At 38.3% G+C, this 13,024-nt stretch overlaps 1 protein-coding gene and 1 pseudogene across 7 annotated transcripts in view; both read left to right on the forward strand.

Moving 5' to 3' along the window:
* LOC138842387 (uncharacterized) overlaps positions 1 to 13,024 on the forward strand; it is a 70,829-nt gene that overhangs the window by 23,462 nt on the left and 34,343 nt on the right. The window lies entirely within an intron of this gene.
* LOC115856552 (vascular cell adhesion protein 1 pseudogene) lies at positions 8,397 to 10,581 on the forward strand (annotated as a pseudogene).

The raw sequence follows: 13,024 nt of genomic DNA on the forward strand, positions 1-13,024 counted from the left end.
CATCCTGCCAGTAATTTCCAAAAAAATTGAGTACATCATCCCTTCATGAGAAGGGGTGTAAGGCACAATCTTGAGAAGACTTTAAAGCCAACAGTATCATTACAGGCAAAATTATTGTAAAAATAAATCTTGAGAATGGTGCCGGTTTTAAGACTTTATTTTGCTTATGATAGCACTATGAGAGGTGGGAAGAGCAAATCTACAATTCAGATCCACAAAGAAATAATACAATGAAAACTGAAAGCACTTTCCAAATCAACTAATACAAACAATATAAATCTGAGTTCATGATCCAGAAAAATGGCTGATGAATGACTATAATACACTATTGCAATCAAACAAAATCAAGGAAGGTCAAATTTGAATTAGAATGTAAATGAAATAGAATTTCAAATAATTTAGCAATGTTTTTGCCTTCATAATCAAATATAATTTTGCTGACAGCATAATTAAAAACTATCCTTGCCCTAGAGTCAAGTGGATGTAAAGATAGAGAAAATGCATTTTGTGATTAAAAAAAAAAAAAAAGATTAGGAGCTGAGAAAGAAAAACCTACCTCTTTTTCCCCAAAGTAGGGAAAATTTGCATTAAAAGACTGATTGTTGATCAAGGGTCAAATATCTACTAAATCTGGTCTCATCTAAAGTCAGCTTGGTCCTTCCCCATGCTGCTAGTGCATTCTCTTGCCTCTGCTCAGCAGCATTTCTCAACTGGCCATTCTGGATCAGTGCCTAAGTTTTAACACTGCCTAGATGAGCAAGGTTAATTTCCTATAGACAGTAGGTATATGGAGGAAAATCAGAAATATTAGCAGGGCTAACCTGTCAGTCTAATAAACAAAAGAAGAGAGAACAAGGAGAAAAGAAAAAAGAGGGAATGAGTTAAGTAAAGATATCAAAGCATATAATAAACAGTCCACAAGGTATAAACCAACTGACCAGAGAGGGTATGCAGTGCCACTTAAGGGCCAGAGAAACTTCTGTATCACTCACGTTGGAAGGCTTCAGTCATGTGCCATTATTTCTCCACCTAGACTTGGATTCAAATAGTCCAATCTGCCAGAAATGTGAGGTGAGTATTACAAATTTAGGTTGGAAGACAGACATCTAGACATACAATGTGTTAAAGGAGAGGAGAGTATAGGATGCCCTGGAATACATAGAGGGGGCAACTAATATGAATTTAAAAGAAACGTAGTTTAACTGAGGCTGAAAGGATGGGAAGAGGGTAGCCAGGCAAAGAGAAGGGAAGGATGTTTCTCTCTTAGAGAGGGAATGGATTCTGCAAGTGCCCAAAGGCAAGAGAATTGTTAAAGAGAAGTGAATTTAGCATAGACTTGAGAGTAGTGTTGAGCAATGAGATAGGATTGGACACCATCAGGATACTAGAAAATCTTGTATGTCACCTCAGGGACAATGGAGCCCCTGCAGGTATCAGAAATTAACTTGAAAAAAATCACTTACCAATGACTGGCTCTATATAATTTTACTTTTAGACTAGACACATGACAATTTAAGCTAGAGGATAATTAAGAATTTTGCAAACCCCCAAGAACATTGTTATAGCTTTTAATCATCATTATATTTTAGATGAACATGGTATATCCTACAAATGGCCTTTTAACTTTATCACGGGGTATTTATTTATGATTTAGCTCCTTCTCATGAAAATACTGTATCTTTAAAAAATTTTCTGATTGTTTAGATTACAAAAAAAAAATTCTTGTTATATTTTAGAATTGCTGGAAGCTTAAAATTTTGATGACTCATTTCATCAATAAAATGTTTTCAGCATATACTTTATATATATGAACAAAAATACATGAATATATAGAATAAAAATACATGTGAATATATATTGCATATGTTATGTACATAATAGTACATAATTTCAAATAAATTGTATATAATATATTTTGTATAAAATATATACATTATAAAGTATATGTAGAAATTAAAAATGAGCAGAAAAAAATTAGAAATCAAAATTCTAATAGAAGAAATAGAACTTTCCCAAGGGACTTGGAAGACCCACTCTGGAGACAACTGTTATAACCCACATAAAATCAGAGTTCCGATTTTTTTTCATATTTTCATTTTTTCATAAATTCTGCACATGGGACTGTATATTTCTTACTTGAAGAAATAAAATATTATGTGGGGAACATTCTTAATTTCAGGCACACTTTCACAGAAAATTAATCAAGTGTTCTTACTATTTTGATTACAAAAGAAAAATTCCAACCACAAGAATCACTGAGGTCACCATGTACTCTTGAATGGATTCAGTGTGTTATGTTGCCACAGGAATTTCAAACTTGTAAAGTTGTATGACGCTCTCGAAGCCTTATGTTTCTTACTGCAAGGAACAGAGAACAGATAGATTTTAGTACTAAAAATTAAACCTAAGGACCTCAATAGAAAAATAAAGAAGGTAAGTGGGAAAAAAAATATGCGGTAAAAAGGACCATCATTTAAGGCCCTCCAGAGGCTTCCTAGTTTAAAGTAACTCACTACTGTCTTTTCTGGACTGAGGACCTGCATTTGAACACACCACTGAAAACCCTGGTGTGGTGGCCAGACCATGGGTTCTTGGGTCAGCCTGGTTTTGATCCAGCTCTGTGTGAAATTAGGCAAGATACTTAACCTTTCTAAGCCTTTGTTTCCTTATCTATAACATGGGTATGAGTGACACCTACTAGGATTGCTGGATGGATTAAATGAATAATAATGTATGTGAGGTGTTTAACACAGTACCTGGGCTGTAGTAAGCACTCAATAAATACCAGCATAATTGTTCAAAGAAATAGAAGTATACAGTGAACATAGCATCACCTTTTCTGACAAAAAGCCCAGGGTTAACATAAAATATAAACACTTTTTAAGCTTTTGTTCTTACAGAATTTTGATTTTCTAATTATCACAGTGTACTTTCAAATGTCTGAATCAATGCCATTTCATTTAGATTAAAAACTAGAAATAGCAGGCTATCAAACTTGCTTTCTGCAAAGCAGCAGGCAGAGTGCTGAGGGCCCAGGATGTGGAAGAGATAAACATAATTAAGTGGGAAGGGCAATGATTAAGGCAGTCTTAGCTTATGCTAGGACAGGTCTTGCTAGTAGAAGGGCAAATGAGGTGATAATTTCAGTTCCTAAATACTAGAGCAAGAAGCTGTGAGACGGTTGTTAGGAGAGAAATGAAAAATAGTCTCAAGGAGAAAGAGGGCTGGAAAGTACAACATACACACATGCTTCTTTCCTAAATATTTGCCTGTGTACCTTATCACATGCCACATGCCATGCTAGGCATTTTCACAAACTGTCTTTATCTGCCTATTTTATAGATGAAACCCTAAGGTTCAGAGATTATAAATTGCTTGCCCAAGATTATACAAAGAAAATAGAATTACAGTCAGTGGTGGCATATGTTGTTTGTAGTGATGATTATCGTAATATGGGTCAGGGACATTAGAGAGACCAGGCTCAAAGGAGCTGAGCTATGGAGAAAGAGTCTGCTCCTAGATTTTTAAGCAGCAGTTTTAGGATCTTCCACTTGACTGAAAATAGCCAAATTTGCATTGAAAAGTCATTGAAGTCAAGAGATAAAAACCCTAAGAGACTTCATGTGGGTGATTTGTTGCTACAGAAGCAACTTGCTTGGTACTTGATGGTTACAGGCTGAACAGTTCTTGCTTTTTGTCCAGGAAATGTAAAACTGAAGGAATGCAGATTTGCCAGGCAGGGAAATAACTCATTAAGCTCATAATATGATAAAAAGAAACAGGTTGTGAGAGAAAATTTTTATATAGAGTTTTTTTCTGAACAGTCTTATTTAGGCTTATATCATTGTTTAATAATAAAGTTTTATGCCTCGTTGTCATCTATTTTGCTTACTGATTGCACAATTTACAGTCACTTTGGGACAGGGGTCCTGAGGCTGATTACTAAAAAGCTGTGAAAACTTTTATCCTTATCCACAGTTAAAGCACCCAAGCATTTCAGCTACCTTTCAGAAATATTTTCAGATTCTATAGACACTAAAAAACTCTGCTTCTGTGATGCTGTGGAAATAGATTGGGTATCTAAAACCTGCACTGTAGAGACTATTTCTCACCTACTAAGATTGTGCCTATAATTAGTAGATACTATCACCAAGATAGTGGAATTTAGGCTCATCTGTTGGGGCCTATGTAGTACAGGAACCCTAGGAATCAGTGACTAAAAAATCTGGATTTAGCTTTTGTTATTAAAAAAAAAAATCTTAAGCCAGACACAATAGGAGAAATCTTGTCTGATTCCACTTACATGAAGAACCTAGAATAGACAAACTCAGAGAGACAGAAAGTTTGGTAGTTATCAGAGTCTGGGAGGAGAGGAGAGATGGGGAGTTATTGTTTAATGGATACAGAGTTCCAGTTTGGGAAGAAGAAAAAATTCTGGAGATGGATATTTGTAATGGTGGTACAATGATGTGAATGTACTTTATGCCACTTAGCTGCATATGGTTAAAATGGTATGTTTTATGCATATTTTATTTACCATAATAAAAAATTCTTAAGCCACAGCAATAATGCCAATAATACCTACCAATATTGACTAGTGCACTGGACAATGTGCTAAATGCTTTTCATGCACTCTCTTAGTTAACCCTTAAGGTAAGTACCAGAGAGAATGAGACACAAAAGCTTAATTCATATGTCTAGGCTTCACACAAATAGTAAATGGTATAGCAGGCTTTGAACCTGGGCCTATTTACAAAGCCCATGATATACATACAACATTATATATATGGGACTTTAGAGAACTTTTTAAAGTTTATATAAAACTTTATATTAGATTTATATTTTCATATCATACCAAAGGCAAGATTTATATAAATAAAAACATCAAAGCTCAGTGTTCTAACACTAACAAGTGGCTTTATTCTCAGGTGATGCTTTTTCAACTCTCCTTCATCTACAGAACTTTAAACACACAACAGAGGCAATCTCAGGGAAGAGCATCCATCCTTGTTTCTGAACAGTACAGTGTAATTTTGACAATAAGATGGAGGAGGGGGAGAGTGAATTTATTCTTTCCCCTTCTGTTCCCTACTGTTGTTTCAGATCACAGTGCCACTAGATGGCCTCTTTTTTGATTTCAAGAATGGACTTGTTACTTTTTGATTTTGCCCTCATATCATACTCTGCTCTCAAAACTGTCCCCCCTCTGGCCTGGGTAATCCATCAGGGGCCCAACCTCCCCTAGTTTCACAAAGGTAGGCAAATGACTCCAGCAGAGACAGAATCGTTTTGAAGGAGTGAGTGTTGGCTTCCTGCCACTTCAAAAGAACCTACCTGAAGATGAGGCCGGTACTTAGAAAAACCATAGCCAAGAAATGGAGAAAGTTGTCTTGACGCTACTTTAAAATATCTGGCTTTTATTTATTTATTTATGGCTGCATTGGGTCTTCATTCCTGCTCGCGGGCTTTCTCTAGTTGCAGCAAGCGGGGGCTACTCTTCGTTGCGGTGTGTGGGCTTCTCATTGAAGTGGCTTTTCTTGTGGAGCATGGGCTCTAGGCATGTGGGCTTCAGTAGTTGCAGCACACGGGCTCAGTAGTTGGGGCATACGGGGTTAGTTGTTCTGCGGCTTTTGGGATCTTCCTGGACCAGGGATCAAACCTGTGTCCCCTGCATTGGCAGGTGGATTCTTAACCACTGCGCCACCAGGGAAGTCCCAAAACATCTGGCTTTTGTTCCAGATGATTGTGTGCCTGGCACACAATAAGCACTGGATTATATTTTTCTTGAAATAATATATTGTCTGACCAACTTATGAGAACTCCAAGATCTTCATTTCTGAAATGTGACCCTGAACGCAATCTCTTCTCATTCCACTTCTCCCATTCATTCATTCATTCTCTGAATATTTATTATGTATCAGGTGAGACAACACAAACAGAAGTCATAATCTGTGGTGAATGTAGCATCAGAAACATTTAGAGTATTATAGGCGCACAGAGGAAGCACCTCTGCCTCTGTGGGAAGAGTATTCCAGGCTGAGGATGGAAGGTGCAAGCTCTCAGGGGGCTATGCTTGGTGGGTTCAAGGACACCACGGAGGCCAGTGTGGCCTGTCTCCTTTGTTTCCACCTTTCTCCCCCTGTGAAGATGGTTATCCATGCAATGTGCCCTTTAGTTTATCTTTTTCCTTTTTTCCTTGGAGAGAAGATCTCTTTCACTCCTAAGGCTATGAATAGATGACTTCCAACACAAACCGTCAGTCCTAATCTCTCCACACAACTCCAAGCAAGCATTTTCATTTGCTTTCATGAAACCTCCACTTGGATTTCCTCCTCATTCCTTCAGATCTACATGTTCTCCAAAGAATTCATCATCCTCTCCACCCCAAACACACCCAACCAGCTCCTCTTCTTGGTAATACTTTCCTTGACAATGGCCCATTATTACTGAATCAGTGAGGCTTACAACTTTGGAGTCACCTTTCCTTCCCCTTCCCTGGTATCTCACGTGTAATCACATACTTAAACCAGATGGCAAACTGTCCAAATTCCAAGGATGGCCCCCACCAAAGTTCTAAGCCAGAACAAACATGTGTAATTGGGCAATCATTCTCTGGCTATTGCAACCAATAGGAAATTATTTTTTTTCCTTTTTGACTCACCTGCAACATTTATCTTTACCTGAAAACTTTTATGGAGGTAAAATCTGGAAAACCACAAACCACACTTCCAGATGAGCTTCCATGGTTAATGCGTTCTGAACAAATCATTTTAAACACAGTGAAAACACTTGAGTGCAAGTGTTTATGCATCACTACACGTTGACCTAAGACAGTTGGGATTGCCAGTTGGGTTTCCCTGTGCTGTTTCTAACGGTCCCAGGGATTCTAAACTATTCTGTCTTAATTTTATCCTGGCATTGAAGTGATGTGAAGTCTCAAAATTCACTTCAGTACTGTGCAAGGGCTTCTAAACAGCTCAAGCTTTCCTCATTAAGACAGCACTCCTATTCTCTCCATTATTTTTTAACTTTTTATTTTATATTGGAGTATAGTTCATTAACAATGTTGTGATAGTTTCAGGTGTACAGCAAAGTGATTCAGTTATACATATATCAGTTCTTTTTCAAATCCTTTTCCTATTTAGGTTGTTACATAATATTGAGCAGATTTCCCTGTGTTATACAGTAGACGCTTGTTGGTTATCCATTTTAAATATAGCAATGTGTACATGTCAATCCCACTTTCCCTAACTATCCCTTCCCCCAATCCTTCCCCTCTGGTAACCATAAGTCATTCTCTAAGTCTGGACATATATCCAGAGAAAAACATGGTCTGAAAGGATACATGCATCCCAGTGTTCATTGCACCACTGTTTACAACAGCCAAGACATGGAAGCAACCTAAATGTCCATCGACAGAGGAATGGATAAAGAAAATGTGGTACATAAATACAATGGAATATTACTCAGCCTTAAAAAGAAATGAAACTGAGTTATTTGTAGTAAGGTGGATGGACCTAGAGTCTGTCATACAGAGTGAAGTAAATCAGAGAAAGAGAAATATCGTATGATGCCACTTATGTGCAGAATCTAAAAAGAAATGATACAAATGAACTTATTTACAAAATAGAAACAGACTCTCCATATATTTTTTTTAACTTTCAAGCATCACTTCTTTAGAAAGCATTCCTGGCAGCTGGGCCGGTCAAGGTGACGGTCAGTGGTGGGTCAAGGTGAACAGTGGCTGAGGTGTGGGAAGTGGCATGGAGTCGAGCCTGGGACTGCGGAAGCGTGGGGGGACCACAGTAGAAATCCTCAGGGGCAAGAAAGAAAGCCTGGACCTCGAAGTCCCTGAGCAACTCTTCTCCTTGGATTTGGGGAGCCTGCCCCCCATCTTAAAAAAAAAAGAAAGGAAGAAAGCATTCCCTTATTTATCAATACTTTATTCACCCTCATGTGCTTTGTGTTACTCCAGCATTCAAGCCAAAATATTTGCCAATTCTGATTGAGAAGTAGGCAGTCCATATGAACAGTAAAAAATAATTTATCAAGAATAATTAAAATTCCATTTTAATGATTTCAAGAAATCATGGTGGTTGTTTGGCTTGATGAAACCCAGCACTGGAGCCTCCCCAGCTCTTTGGTGGGGCTAATGGCGGACTCTGGGAGGGCTCACACCAAGGAGTAGTTCCCAGAGCTTCTGCTGCCAGTGTCCTTGTCCCTGTGGTAAGCCACAGCCAACCCCCACCTCTGCAGGAGACCCTCCAATACTAGCAGCTCAAGCTTTTAAAATCAACATCTTCCCTGAATCCAAAATTATTGCTCAGATTGGTGACTCCATCTCACTGACTTGCAGCACAACAGACTGCGAGTCCCCATCGTTCTCCTGGAGAACTCAGACAGACAGTCTGCTGAACGGGAAGGTGAGAAATGAGGGGACAGAATCCACGCTGACCATGGATCCTGTTAGTCTGGGGAATGAACACTATTACTTGTGCACAGTGATTTGTGAGTCCCAGAAACTGGAAGAAGGAATCCCAGTGGAGATCTACTCTTTCCCTAAGGACCCAGAGATTCATTTGAGTGGCTCCCTGGAAGTTGGGAAGCCAGTCACAGTCATGTGTTTGGTCCCTGCTGTTTACCCATTTGAAAAGCTGGAGATAGAATTACTGAAGGGCAACCGTACAGTGAAGACACAGAACTTTCTGGAGCCTTCAGAAATGAAGTCCCAGGAAACAAAGAGTTTGGAAGTAACCTTCACTCCTGTTTATGAGGATATTGGGAAAGCTCTTGTTTGTCAAGCTACAGTACACATTAATGAAATTGATTCTCAACCCCAAGTATGGGGGACTACAAAAAAACTGCAAGTCTACGTCTCACCCAAGGACACAGTTATATCTGTGAATCCCTGCACAAGCCTGCAAGAAGCTGACTCCATGACAATGACATGTACCAGTGAAGGTCTACCAGCTCCACAGATTTTTCTGGAGCAAGAAATTAGACAATGGGAATCTACAGCTCCTTTCTGAGAATGCAACTCTCACTTTAATTGCTATGAGGATGGAAGATTCTGGAATTTATGTGTGTGAAGGAGTTAACCTGGTTGGGAAAGACAGAAAAGAGGTGAAATTAATTGTTCAAGAGAAAATGTTTACTGTAGAGATCTCTCCTGGATCCCAGATTGCTGCTCAGATTGGCGACTCAGTTGTGTTGACCTGTGATGTCATGTGTTGCGAGTCCCTGTCTTTCTCTTGGAGAACCCAGATAGACAGCCCTCTGAATGGGAAGGTGAGGAGCAAGGGGTCCAAGTCCACGTTGATCCTGAGCCCTGTGAGATTTGAGAACAAACATTTTTACCTATGCACTGTGACATGTGGACATAAGAAACTGGAAAAGGTAATCCAGGTGGAGCTCTACTCCTTCCCTAGAGATCCAGAAATTGAGATGAGTGGTCTGTTAGTGAGTGGAAACCTGGTCACTGTAAGCTGCAAGGTTCCTGTTGTGTATCCTTTTGACCGGCTGGAGATTGAATTACTTAAAGGGGAGAGTATTATGAAAAATAAAATCTTTTTGGAAGATGTAAGTAAGAAATCCCTAGAGACCAAGAGATTGGAAATGATCTTCATCCCCACCACTGAAGATACTGGAAAAGTTCTTGTTTGTCTGACTAAGTTACCTATTGATGAAATGGAATTTGAACATAAACAAAGGCAGAGTACACAGGTACTATATGTTAATGTTGCTCCTGGTGATACAACCCTCTTGGTCAGCCCCTCCTCCATCCTGGAGGAAGGTAGGTCTGTGAATATGACATGCTCTAGCGATGGCCTTCCAGCTTCGAAAATCCTGTGGAGCAGGCTGCTAAGTAATGGGGATCTATAGCCTCTTTCTGAGAATATCACTCTCACCTTAACGTCTACAAAAATAGGAGATTCTGGTATTTATGTCTGTGAAGGCATTAAACAGATTGGAATAAGCAGAAAAGAAGTCAAATTAATTATCCAAGTTGCTCCAAAAGATATACAACTTAACAGCTTTTCCTTCTGAGAATGTCAAGGAAGGAGACACTGTCATTATCTCCTGTACATGTGGAAATGTTCCCCAAACTTTGATAATCCTGAAGAAAAAAGCAGAGTCAGGCTACATAGTGCCTAAGTCTACAGATGGTGCATATACCCTCCACAGGGCCCAGTTAGAGGATGCGGGAGTATATGAATGTGAATCTAAAAATGAAGTTGGCTTTCAATTAACAAGCATAACACTCGATGTTAAAGGAAGAGAAAGTAACAAGAACTATTTTTCTCCTGAACTTCTCATGCTCTATTGTGCATCCTCCTTAATAATACCTGCCATTGGAATGATTATTTACTTTGCTAGAAAAGCTAACATGAAAGGGTCATACAGTCTTGTAGAAGCAAGGAAATCAAAAGTGTAGCTAATGTTTGAAATGCTCAGAGACACAATGTTCAAATCCTCAGTACTGCTCATCATTCCATGAGGAAAACAACAAGCTAGGAGTCCAGACTTCCTTGAATGTAGTAAACTCTTGGAAAGAAATGGCTGCCTATGCCCCTTGTTGTGAGCCAGAAGCCAAAGGAAAATTTTGGCCTAAAAAATAGGCACTACCTTTGAGATGTGATAACTGGAGTAGTTTCTTGATGTGTATATGCAATAACATGACTTGTATATATGTAAAATAAAACTATGTCAGAGCAAGATTGCTTGGAATATCAGCACACTATAGTCACATTTCTAAAATTATTAAAATGTTGCTTGGACTGACTGTTATAACTTAATTCCTGTTAATATTGATTGGCAGCTGAACCATGTCATCTTTGTACTATATTATTTCCTTTAACAAAATTTTATTCCTATAAAGTTCATAGACAACAATTCCATGTTTTGTAAAGATGCTAGAGTTTTATATTGTTATAGGCAAATGATAAACCAAGAGGGCACTGGGTTGACTTTCAGGTACTGAACACTTCAATCTATGGTATAATGGTTGATTGGATTTCTCTGGATGGTACTGACATGGTACGGAGACGTTTTATGATATTGTTTTTTCATCAGACTCTTGTGTAACTTTCCCAATGAGGTCTAAAAATGCAACTTCTTTTGATTTTCTTTTGTAAATGTTTAGGTTTTTTTGTATAGTAAAGTGATAATTTCTGGAATTGAAAAAAAAAAGAATTCATGGTAACTCTAGTCAGGATAAATGTTGCCAGTTAAGAATTAATATGAAGCATAACAAAATATCAGTGGAGGAAATTATTAGCAAAGCAACATAAAGTAGAATTATATAAGGTATATAAATTATCCCTTGTCAGAAGATTGCTGACTCTGAAAATTTAATGTCAGTTACAAATTAGGAACACAGTTAATATATTTATCTCTAAATGTTTTCCTTGCTCTAGGGCAGCATGCTTGTCAAACTTTTTCACACTATGGCACATGTAGAAAATCATCTTTGTGTAGTGCACTGGTGTAAGTAAATGAAGCTGCTCACAGACATGGGAACAGACCAGGGTTCTGGGCTCCAGGTCCTGTCCATCAATCCCAAGTGCTGAGAGGGCCCATATCTGAACATATTTGTTACCCATTCATGATTGAGAAGTTCTAGTCTTGAAAATGGGAAGGCAGCATAGCAAAGTGGTCCTAAACTCATCTCTGAAATCAAACTGTGTTCTCAAGCCCTTCTTAGCCATGAGAGCTCTGACTTTCATTTTCCTCACCTGTAAAGGGGGCTAATCAATTCTACTGCACAGAGTTAGATCATCCCTGAAAGTGATTGGAATTATGTCTGATACACAGTAGGAGCTCAAAAAAAGTTAGCTGTTACCTTGTACTCAAACTTTGGTACTATCCGAATATGAGTAAGCCAGATCATATGGAGTAAAGAGGTACACAAACTTCCCATAAGATGAATGGGTCACTAGAGCTAGTGCTACATTATAACCATCAAAATCTTCATGCTCTGCCCTCGAGAGCCATGCCACATCTAAACTAGATTGTGGCTTACATTTTCCCAAAGAATAATTCTAGATATAGAGTAGAATTCAATGGGCAAACATGATCTAATTTACAGTATTTTAAACACAGAGTCCCATTTCAGAAATGAAACTATTTTCTACATTAAAGAAAATATCATTTAAATTACTTATTGTGACCATTAAGAACCTAAGATAATATGGGTTTTGCATAAGTATTATTATCTGAAAACTTTATAAAATTGAATGTGAATTTCATGAAGTCAAGAAGTAATTTTACTTACCTTGAAAAGAGCCAAAATATGTGAATCAAACTGAATAGTTGTTAATATGAAAGGAGAGTTAATACTTAAATATTAAATAGAATTTAATTCTCAGAGATTCTATCTCATTCATGTAATTAACATCTCATTTAGACAATTCTTATGTTCCGTGGCAGAAGGGCAAATTTAATGGTTTTTTTTTTCCCGCTAAAACATATAATTAATATCTGAAATCTGTTGAGAGTTATTTTGAGTTCTTTATATTTTCACCTATGGAGAATTTGCTACAAGGAATCTCTGTACAAAATTACACAATAATTTTGTATGGGATAGTATTTTATACTCTCAAGAAGCATAAAAAAGAAGAAAATCCAAGATGAACACATTCACTGTTGTGGCCTCTCCCGTTGCGGAGCACAGGCTCCGGACGCGCAGGCTCAGCAGCCATGGCTCATGGGCCTAGCCGCTCCCCGGCATGTGGGATCTTCCCGGACCGGGGCACGAACCCGTGTCCCCTGCATCGGCAGGCGGACTCTCAACCACTGCGCCGCCAGGGAAGCCCCAAAATGAACACATTTTCAACCTTGATTTATAATGGCGCAGGGGTCAAAAGAAAGATACGTTTATTGTTATTATTTCTAGTGACAAGAATAAGTCTGTGTATCTGAAGTAAGGGATTTCACATGCAAATGTGCTCTGGCTCACAGACATTTCAGTGACTACTTTTTATTTGTTTTGTTTTGGTTTTGGTGTGTTAATATTGGGTAGATT

This window comes from Globicephala melas, chromosome 17 (genome assembly GCF_963455315.2).
Source record: "Globicephala melas chromosome 17, mGloMel1.2, whole genome shotgun sequence".
Classification (NCBI taxonomy): Eukaryota; Metazoa; Chordata; class Mammalia; order Artiodactyla; family Delphinidae; genus Globicephala; species Globicephala melas.